Genomic DNA, 11008 nt, shown 5'->3' on the forward strand with positions numbered 1-11008 from the left:
CAGTCCTCATTGCATTGTACAGCATACACCAGATTGCTGTTCCGGGTGTGTGGTACACGGTCTTTGGGATGAACCAGTCTTTGTGGGAGTATGTTGCTGGGTTTGAAGTATACCAGGATGCGGTGTTTGTTGAAAATTCTCCTGAGTTTCTCGGAGACCCCAGAAACATACGGGATGACTGTGCTCTTCCTTCTGTTCCTTTTCTCCTCGTCGCTCACCTGGTTGGTCTTTCTGGAACGTGTTGCAGTTTTCACAAAGGTCCAACTGGGGTAGCCGCAGGTTTTTAAAGCTCCCCTCAGGTGTTTGTGTTCTTCTCGTTGGGCCTGAGTGCTGCTGGGCACATTGTCAGCTCTGTGTTGCAGAGTTCTGATGACGCTCAGTTTGTGTTCCAGAGGGTGGTGTGAGTCGAAAAGTAGATACTGGTCTGTGTGTGTAGGTTTCCTGTAAACCCCAATGTGGAGGCTCCTGTCTCCCCCAATGTGGACGTCACAGTCCAAGAAGGGCAAACTGTTGTTCTTTACGTCTTCCCTTGTGAACTTAATGTTCTTGTCCACTCAGTTGATGTGTTTGGTAAACGCTTGCACCTCTTGTGTTTGGATTTTGACCCATGTGTCGTCCACATATCTGAACCAGTGGCTCGGAGGTGTTCCTCTGAAGGAGTTCAGGGCCCTGTGTTCTACCTCTTCCATATATAAGTTGGCCACAATGGGCGATACTGGTGAGCCCATTGCACAGCCGTGTTTCTGTCTGTAAAACTGGCCCCCGAATTGGAAATATGTAGTGTTCAGGCAAAGGTCCAGTAGTTGGCAAATCTGGTCTGGGTTGAGGTTGGTCCTATTGTGGAGGGTGTCGTCCCGTAGGACTGAACTTCGCCATGACACCCAAACAACTACCTATAGTTGACCTCATCACATCCACGGAATCAGCCATAAGGAAAAACAAGCTAACGGAAACCGAGGCGGAACAGCTAAAGGTATCAGCAGCTCTGTCCAATGTGAAACTCCCTCCTTCCAACCTAACCATGGAGGAAAGGAAAGCCGTGACAGCCCTGAGCAAGGATGAAAACATCACTATCCTTCCAGCAGATAAGGGGAGATGCACGGTGATCCTCAACACAACAGACTACCACGCCAAGATCACATCATTACTCAGCAACACCGACACCTATGGACCTCTGAGACACGATCCTACTAGTGGTTACAAGAGGAGAATAATAGAGTACCTACAGAAACTACAGAAAGGAGGAACCATTGATCGGATACAATACCACCGTCTCTACCCACAAGATAACATTCCATGCATATATGGACTCCCTAAGATCCATAAAGATGGAGCCCCCCTCAGGCCCATCGTCAGCAGCATAAACTCGGTCACGTACAACATTGCCAAACATATAGCCAACATCTTGACCCCTTTAGTGGGCGAAACACCTCACCATATCCAAAACTCCATTGACTTCGTGGACAAGGTCCAAGGCGTAAAACTGGAACCGGATGAAACCATGGTATCCTACGATGTGACCTCGTTATTCACCCACTTCCTTTACTTTGTTTCCATTTACATATGAATGAATGAATGAATGAATGAATGAATGAATGAATGAATGAATGAACGAATACAATTACATTTGAATAAAGCGCCTCCAAAATCACGTGACCTCAAAGAAAATCTGGTAAAATGGACGGGCCGCAGTGATCGATAACGTCTGAAATGAATACTCCAAAGTAATGAGCAAAGGGATGTGCGAAGTAATGAGCAAGAGGCACATTGGGAATTTAGTGAATAAGGAGTATGAACATATTAACTTAAAAGTTGGAGTTTCTGATGATCAGACAGGCTGAGTAGAAGTCGTCTGTGTTCAACGTGACATTCAAACGGAACAAACAAACAAACAAACAAAAAACCAACAAAAAAACAAATAATTGGTTCCTAAATTACAGTCCGGTTGGATTCATTTGTTTGATACCAGTGGCTTTGAGCAAGTCAAACTGGAATGAAACCGGAACTGGCCTGCAGCTTGTTCAGAGCTTGTTCAGCAGATAGGGCTACGGGTCATTGGTTCTTTCTGAGATGAACATCCAGGACCAGTCCTACTTACACCACTATTAGTACTGTGATATGTGAGAGAAATACCGCTAAACAGAATGTGCTAAAAGACAAGAAAACAAAGTGATGTGGAATATTTTATATGAGAGGTGAGGTGGAACGTTAGACCATAAACAATGTTGGTAGTTAGTTTGGGAAACACGAGAAAGCACAAAAAAGTTCTGGGAGTGTATCTGAGTTTTATTGAGGGGCGGTGTGTTCGGCACATGTTTTATATGGGAGCCTTGAAAGTTGTAGTTATGTTATGTAACATTATTAGGAAAGGGGATCCTCGGCTATATGTGTCTATATATATGATCGAGCTGTAGGTGTCGCTGTGGGGAGGAAGGAGCGTCCGCCTGTACTCCAGCCCCATACCGCAGGGTCTTCACGAATGATGGGCCCTGCCACTGCAAATGAGCCTGAAGTAACGTCACGTTCCACTGGTTGGTCATTCGCGTCTTTGTTCGTTTCTTCTTCCGTTTTTTCGTCGTTTCCCTATCTTGTTGTACCCCGAGCAGAGGCGGTGTGTCGCTGCTGGAGCTAAAGACTCCCAGGCTAACGTTTTCGTTGCTAGCTAGCTGTGCATTGCTGCGACCGACGGTAGACGCTTCCAGGCTGTCGTTACTACTTGCTAGCTCGGCGTCTGTGGCGTACTGCAATACTACATGTAGTTGTGAATTGTGACATTACGCCAGTAGATGGCACCGGAGGCCCAGTTACAGAGCCGTGGTTAACATGTACTGGCGAAGAAGAGTAGCTTTTCTAGAGGCTGTGGAAGAAGAGCTTCACGGGAGTTGTATTGATGAGATCCCTACTGCCGCGCTGACTCTGTTCCTATAAAACACGACACGGTGCCGGAAGCGGCGCGGCAGTCCGGGTGAGTGAGAGCAGAAAAAGAAAAGACGAGGAAGAGAGAGAGGCAGGCGGGGTGTGTTAGCTTTAGCTAGCTTTAGCAGCAGCGAGGCAATAACATGGATGACGAGGCAGGACCATCGGCACTGCAGCCGCCTCAGCCAGCTCCACGTGCTCCACCAAACGCCACCTTCAGTATCCAACCACCTGAGGCATCAACCTTTCAAGACCCCAGGAGTGGGAAGTGGACTAGATCCAACCACCTGAGGCATCAACCTTTCAAGACCCCAGGAGTGGGAAGTGGACTAGATCCAACCACCTGAGGCATCAACCTTTCAAGACCCCGGGAGTGAGAAATGGACTAGATCCAACCACCTGAGGCATCAACCTTTCAAGACCCCGGGAGTGGGAAGTGGACTAGATCCAACCACCTGAGGCATCAACCTTTCAAGACCCCGGGAGTGAGAAGTGGACTAGATCCAACCACCTGAGGCATCAACCTTTCAAGACCCCGGGAGTGAGAAATGGACTAGATCCAACCACCTGAGGCATCAACCTTTCAAGACCCCGGGAGTGAGAAATGGACTAGATCCAACCACCTGAGGCATCAACCTTTCAAGACCCCGGGAGTGAGAAGTGGACTAGATCCAACCACCTGAGGCATCAACCTTTCAAGACCCCAGGAGTGGGAAGTGGACTCGAGCCAACCACCTGAGAAATCAACCTTTCAAGACCCCGGGAGTGGGAAGTGGACTAGATCCAACCACCTGAGGCATCAACCTTTCAAGACCCCAGGAGTGGGAAGTGGACTCGAGCCAACCACCTGAGGCATCAACCTTTCAAGACCCCAGGAGTGGGAAGTGGACTAGAAGGTTTGAACGGTTTCGGCTGGCCTGCAGCCTACTCACCAGCTCACAGGCTAACCAGGTAAACACACCGGTCTGCTGCAGATGGACCTTTGTTTAGCTTTTTTGAGAGGAAAAAAATCTAACATTTTTTTTTATTGTGGCCGCTTCTTTCACTTCCTTTTCCTGTCTTTCATTTCTTTTCTTTCTTTTTGCAGCCCCGCTGGGCTTTTGGGTAACGCCGTCCATTTTCTGCTGCTTGGCAGGTTTTCCCGCTCACTTCTCTGAATTTGGGGTTTCCTGTTGCCATGGTATCGGCCGTTTTTTGGCTTGCTGCTACAGAGCTGTGTGTTGGTGAGCGTGGCGTGGTTTGTGTGGTGGGTGGGTTTGATTCCAAGTTGGGTCATCAGAAGGTTAGCTATCTCACCGAGCTTGCAGTGTACATTGTGTATTGGTCATTTTAAGTCGTTAATTGTCACTATAACCGCACCTTAATAGCGAAAGGGCCCACGGGATTTTACGGTATGCCACAGGCAGTGCCGACACATACGAAATCCACCTCCAGCAAAACGAAGAAGGATGGAGGGGGTACGAACACCTGTCCTTCGGTGGACCCTTCAGCCCAGCGCACCCTGCAGTCGCCTGAGAGCACGGCGTACTTCCTAAAACTGGAAGGCTCCGGGCTTGAACTGCGTGTCCTTTAACACTGAGCCAGCGTCGTACCGTGAAGTCCACAGGAGAGAGACCTGGCAGTGAAGGCTGTGCGAGGGAGTCCAGCCTGGAATATCAACAGTACGTAGCAGGTGCCAGGGCCTTGTGATCCACCAGGACACATGCTGGAGTAGAGAGGCCCTCTGCCGGTGGTTAAACAGAGTCAGTCTCGGTGTCAGGGTCCTGTGTAATCAGTCTTCACTTTAGACTCACGGGGACAGGGAAGCATAGACGATGCCGGTCTACCTGGCGTGAAAAAGGTCTGGACTCAAATTCACGTGATCCCAATCAAGTGGGAGACACTTGAATACAGTGAGCCGTTCAGCAGAAGCATTTTTATTTCCATTTTCTTTTTATTCTATTTTCTTTTCTTTTTTTGACATGATAAAGTGTTAATTCATTGTGTGTGTGTGTGTGTGTGTGTGTGTGTGTGTGTGTGTGACCTCTGATGGCCTGGCGGCCAGTCCAGGGTGTCTCCCTGCCTGCCGCCCAATGACTGCTGGGATAGGCTCCAGCATCCCCGCGACCCTGAGAGCAGGATAAGTGGTTGGATAATGGATGGATGGATGGATGATGGATGGTTGGCTGGATGGATGGAGGGATGGACTTCTCACTGATGCAACCTAACTGATAGTGGGTCAGGTAAAAATTGATTCCACTGTTTTCAACCTTGACTAGGCTTCAGAAACCTGATCTTGAATCTGTGCAGTGTGAGCCCCCTGCTCTCTATGCCCGCCCACCTTGACCCTTAGCCAGTCTATAGTGTCTTGCCGCTTGCTCACCAGTCACCACTTGGACAAATGATTATTATATTGGACACCACTGTGATAATCAGTCATGGGACTTAACTTTCTCGGAAACAAGTTTTATTTCATTCTGACGGGATAATTATCAAGAGGATGGGTCAAGCTTTGTGTCATATATCTGTGGAGCCCGACATTAAAAAAAACTGCATACATTTCTTTTTCCTCCCATCGCAGAGGGCCCTTTTATGCTTAGGGGCCCCTGGGCACATGCCCACGTTGCCCAAATGGTAGATCCGACGTAGGCTGTTACGTGCCAGGAGGAACGCTGGTTTGAACGGGGAGACAAAGAGGCCATCATTGTGAGGAGGGAAAGACCATCCCTGAACTGGTGGGGGGGGGGGTCGGTCGTTATGCCACTGTATTGTTTATAAGGGTAGGGACACCTGTAGTCACTGTGTTGTTTATAAGGGTGGGGATACCTGCAGTCACTGTATTGTTTATAAGGGTGGGGTACCTGCAGTCACTGTATTGTTTATAAGGGTAGGGACACCTGTAGTCACTGTGTTGTTTATAAGGGTGGGGATACCTGCAGTCACTGTATTGTTTATAAGGGTGGGGTACCTGCAGTCACTGTATTGTTTATAAGGGCGGGGGTACCTGCAGTCACTGTATTGTTTATAAGGGTGGGGATACCTGCAGTCACTGTATTGTTTATGAGGGTGGGGACACCTGCAGTCACTGTATTGTTTATAAGGGTGGGGTGTGTCCAGGTGAACTGATTCAGCTCCCTGGGACTGGACTTGTGACGTTGTATTTATCAATCATAATGCTTCCTGGGACTGGACTTGTGATGTTGTATTTAGCAGTCATAATTCTTTCTGGGACTGGACTTGTGATGTTGTATTTAGCAGTCATAATTCTTCCTGGGACTGGACTTGTGGCGTTGTATTTATCAGTCAAAATGCTTCCTGGGGCTGGACTTGTGATGTTGTATTTAGCAGTCATAATTCTTCCTGGGACTGGACTTGTGGCGTTGTATTTATCAGTCATAATGCTTCCTGCTGGACTTGTGGCATTGTATTTATCAGTCATAATGCTTCCTAGGGCTGGACTTGTGGGGTTGTATTTGTCAGTCATAATGCTTCCTGGGGCTGGACTTGTGGGGTTGTATTTGTCAGTCATAATGCTTCCTGGGACTGGACTTGTGGCATTGTATTTATCAGTCAAAATGCTTCCTGGGACTGGACTTGTGATGTTGTATTAAGCAGTCATAATTCTTCCTGGGACTGGACTTGTGGCATTGTATTTATCAGTCAAAATGCTTCCTGGGACTGGACTTGTGACGTTGTATTTAGCAGTCATAATGCTTCCTGGGGCTGGACTTGTGGGGTTGTATTTGTCAGTCATAATGCTTCCTGGGGCTGGACTTGTGGGGTTGTATTTGTCAGTCATAATGCTTCCTGGGACTGGACTTGTGGCATTGTATTTAGCAGTCATAATGCTTCCTGGGACTGGACTTGTGGCATTGTATTTATCAGTCATAATGCTTCCTGGGACTGGACTTGTGACGTTGTATTTAGCAGTCATAATGCTTCCTGGGACTGGACTTGTGGCATTGCACTTAGCAGTCATAATGCCTCAGGGGGGCAGACATATCATACACAGCCTGTTCAGATGTGCTGGTTAATTGAAACTGTTCATTTCATCCTATGCAGTCATTTCCCAGCACGGGGGACTGCTCCTGAGAAGGGAGCTTGACATTCAGGAGTCCTGGGCCCTGCGTCACAGGGGAACTCTGCTGGGGCGCCTTGGCAGACAATTGATTCCCATAATCCAGTTTTAAGCAGGAAGTTGTGAAGCAATGCTTCCTGCCAAGGGTTTGTGTGTAGGGGGAAGGAGGTGCCACTACCAGGCTCCCCGAGTCCATCATCACCTGAGCCGAGTCAAGACTCAAGAACTACATCGTAAACAGAAGAGGACAACCTGGATGTGTACACACTAACCCAGCAGTATCTACAGTAAATAATGTTCTGTGTCTAAGACTTTATGGTCCATGAAAGACCGTCTTATGGACTTGACTCCTCATGTACTCTGTCTGTCCCACCGCTGCCTATCCCACACGCGCTGATGAAAGAAGATGTACGTCAAGACTCTTAGGAAAGACCTGACCGACAAATCTGACGTGCTGTCCATAACGTGTAGTACTGACTATGACCGCATGGGGGCGGACACAGAGTGGTGCAGATTGATTTCTAATGAAGAAAGAAATTTGCTTAAATAACAAAAATCTCTTATGGAATAATGGAAATGTTTATGAAGAAGTTGTGCATGTGATGCCACCATGACGTCACCATGTGACCCATGTGAGCATCCCCACCATTGTGCCAACATTGACCTTTGACCTTATGAGTTTGTTTCAATGCCACCCATTAAATCATTATAAAATGAATGGATTTAGCTGTCAGTGAAAGTCACATTACAGTACTTACTAGTTATATTTACTAGTTATGTGGCAGGATGAGGAAAAACACAGGAGACGAAGGCGAGTTTGAACTTTATTCCTCAGCTCCAAAACCAAACTGAAACAGGAACAACCCTGCACCAGAGAGCCCGGGAACGTAAACCACGCCCCCAGCTCACAGCCCTGCTGGGTGAGAGGCATAGCCCCTAGTGTCCACCACACAGCCTCCCCCGAACACCCAGAAGGGACTCCTGGAAAGAAAATCAGTGTCTCACTGGAGGCTTAAGCAGCCTGCCATAACGGCTGCGCCGTCCCTCAGCCGAAACCGTAGGTGAAACACAGTCCAAAGCCGGCTGAGAAGCAGAACGCTGAACCCGTGAAGACACTGCCGGGGTCCCGGAAGGAGGACGACCCCGACGGGGAACCTGGGCCGGAAACACAACTTCGCCTGCCACCCTGTGCGCCGGTTTAAGCCCATCAAGCGTGACACGCTCCCTACGCCTACCCATATCCAGCACAAAACCCTTAGGACCCGTCTCAAGAACCCGAAATGGGCCATCGTATGGGGGTTGGAGGGGCGAGCGGTGAGCATCATGCCGTACAAAAACAAAACGAGCCGACATGAGCTCCGCAGGCACGAACGACCGCGGGAAACAGTGGTGAACGGGGCCTGGAACCTGAGTGCTGTCGGACAAACGAGGATAAACGGCCGGACGGGGTCGAGGAGCGGAACTCCCAGGCAAAAATTCCCCAGGGACGCGGAGCGGCTGACCGAGCACCAGCTCAGCGGGCGAAGCGTCGAGGTCCTCCTTAGGAGCCGAACGCAACCCGAGCGTAACCCAAGGTAAATGATCCACCCAGTTACCATCCGAGAGCGCAGCGCAGCACTGCCTTGAGCGACCGGTGAAAACGTTCACACAAGCCGTTAGCCTGAGGGTGGTACGTGGTAGTGCGGTGTACCTGCACACCCAAGGATCGCACAAGTGCCGACCAGAGATCTGACACGAACTGGGGGCCCCTGTCTGAGGTGATATCTGACGGAGTGCCGAAACGGGCGACCCAGGAGGAAAGAAACGCGCGTGCATCGTCCGAGGATGTTGTGGAGGACAGAGGGACAGCCTCTGGCCACCTGGTGGTCCGATCTACCATTGTGAGCAGGTGCGTAAAACCCCGTGAAGAAGGTAGAGGACCCACCAGGTCCACATGCACGTGGTCGAAACGTCTGGCCGGGATCGGAAACGGTTCGAGGGGCGACTTAGTGTGCTGGTGGACCTTAGCGCGCTGGCACGCTACACATGCAGCCGCCCACCCCTTGACGTCCTTGCGGAGGCCAGGCCAGACGAACTTGGAACCGACCAACTTCACCGACGCCCGAACTCCAGGGTGCGAGAGGGAGTGAATCGAATCGAAAACTCGACGGCGCCAGGCCACTGGAACAACGGGGCGGGGACGGCCGGTGGAGACATCGCAGAGGAGGGCAGGACTGCCTTCCTGCATCACCGCGTCTTCTAGCTCGAGGCCGGTACGCGGTGACCTAAGGGCAAGGACGTCCGGGTCGCTGGGCTGGTCGGCAGCCATAGCGGAGAAATCCACACCGAGGTGCACAGGACACACAAGCACACGTGACAGACAATCAGCAACAAGGTTGGACTTCCCGGCCACGTGCTGAATGGCCGCTGTGAACTCGGAGGTGGAACAGCGCCTCGACATGCTGGAACCACGAGGCCGGGTCGCTCTGCCAGAACTCTGGGAGTTTCACAGCCGCGGCGAGAACGGCCGGCTGTGAGAGTTGGGGCGGCGTGGCCGAAGTGGATTCACACTCCTCTTCTGCTCCAAGCATGTTCAGTTCGGGGTCACCAATGTGGCAGGATGAGGAAAAACACAGGAGACCAAGGCGAGTCTGATGTTTATTCCTCAGCTCCAAAAACCAACTGAAACAGGAACAACCCTGCACCAGAAAGCCCGGGAACGTAAGCCACGCCCCCCGCCCACAGCCCTGCTGGGTGAGAGGCATAGCCCCTAGTGGCCGCCACACTTACATTTATTAGTTATATTTACTAGTTGTGCTTACTAGTTATACTTTATAGCTATATTGATTAGTCATATTTACTAGTTATACTTACTAGTTATGCTTACTAGTTATATTTGCTAGTCATGTTTACTAGTTATACTTTCATAATATTTTTAATAGTTACGTTACATCTACTATTCATGAGTCTTACTGTGTATTAACAGTCATATTAGGATAGTTGTGTTATGATACTTAATAATTATAAAGTTTGTGCACATGTGAAACAGACACAGTTCAGGTTTCACTTTATTGTGTATTTATAACAAATAACATGTAACTTACAACAAATAACATGTAACTTACAACAAATAACATGTAACTTACAACAAATAACATGTAACTTATAACAAATAACAGTTAACTTATAACAAATAACACTTAACTTATAACAAATAACATGTAACTTATAACAAATAACATGTAACTTATAACAAATAACATGTAACATAACAAATAACACTTAACTTATAACAAATAACATGTAACTTATAACAAATAACATGTAACTTATAACAAATAACATGTAACTTATAACAAATAACATGTAACATAACAAATAACACTTAACTTATAACAAATAACACTTAACTTATAACAAATAACATGTAACTTATAACATAATATGTAACTTATAACAAATAACATGTAACTTATAACAAATAACATGTAACTTATAACAAATAACATGTAACTTATAACAAATAACACTTAACTTATAACAAATAACACTTAACTTATAACAAATAACATGTAACTTATAACAAATAACACTTAACTTATAACAAATAACACTTAACTTATAACAAATAACATGTAGCTTATAACAAATAACATGTAACTTATAACAAATAACACTTAACTTATAACAAATAACATGTAACTTATAACAAATAACACTTAACTTATAACAAATAACACTTAACTTATAACAAATAACATGTAGCTTATAACAAATAACATGTAACTTATAACAAATAACATGTAACTTATAACAAATAACATGTAACTTATAACAAATAACACTTAACTTATAACAAATAACACTTAACTTATAACAAATAACATGTAACTTATAACAAATAACACTTAACTTATAACAAATAACACTTAACTTATAACAAATAACATGTAGCTTATAACAAATAACATGTAACTTATAACAAATAACACTTAACTTATAACAAATAACACTTAACTTATAACAAATAACATGTAGCTTATAACAAATGACCTG

The sequence above is a fragment of the Lampris incognitus genome, chromosome 5 (assembly GCF_029633865.1).
Source record: "Lampris incognitus isolate fLamInc1 chromosome 5, fLamInc1.hap2, whole genome shotgun sequence".
In the NCBI taxonomy this organism is placed as follows: Eukaryota; Metazoa; Chordata; class Actinopteri; order Lampriformes; family Lampridae; genus Lampris; species Lampris incognitus.